Here is a 329-nt window from a genome sequence, read left to right on the forward strand (position 1 = left end):
TCGTATTCGGCCGAATTATTCGGTTAAAAGTGTTTATCTTGTTGCAACACGGTAAAATATTTAGCTCCTCCACAAAACTTTAAAGTACTTCCATCGGGATACGGTTTATCGTTGTCATTAAAACACATGATTAGACATGTTGAATCCATAGGATGTTTCGACCTGTTTGTTTCTTGGGAATGCCAAGGAAGCGGGGTTTATCTTCGGTTGCTAATGTAATTGAAGGTAAGGTCTGAACCGAACATTCGGCCTAATATTCGTATTCGGAAAACTTCATATTTGGCCCATCTGTACTATATTAAATGATAAACAATGTAGTTTTAGGTTCG

Source organism: Cydia strobilella, chromosome 19 (genome assembly GCF_947568885.1).
Source record: "Cydia strobilella chromosome 19, ilCydStro3.1, whole genome shotgun sequence".
NCBI classification, from domain to species: domain Eukaryota; kingdom Metazoa; phylum Arthropoda; class Insecta; order Lepidoptera; family Tortricidae; genus Cydia; species Cydia strobilella.